The sequence below is a fragment of the Octopus bimaculoides genome, chromosome 28 (genome assembly GCF_046866305.1).
Source record: "Octopus bimaculoides isolate indiv1 chromosome 28, ASM4686630v1, whole genome shotgun sequence".
NCBI classification, from domain to species: Eukaryota; Metazoa; Mollusca; class Cephalopoda; order Octopoda; family Octopodidae; genus Octopus; species Octopus bimaculoides.
This window is the reverse complement of record NC_142955.1, coordinates 13,742,907-13,743,139: the sequence shown is the minus strand read 5'-3', so window position 1 is coordinate 13,743,139 and position 233 is coordinate 13,742,907.

Below are 233 nucleotides of genomic sequence, written 5' to 3'. Positions count from 1 at the left end.
TGGAAATTTGTCTGGTTAAATTCTGAGTGTAATAATAAAAAATAATAAAGCGGGGGATTTCACAGTCAGCATGTAGCCATTATCAAAAATGTTTTCTCGGGGGCGGTTGGTGTTACACTTGTCGGCCATGATGCATAGCTAGAAACACCATTGAGATGGATTCAAGGAAAACATTAATACACGCACATATAGGTCGATATAAATATAAATATCTATATATACACACATATACA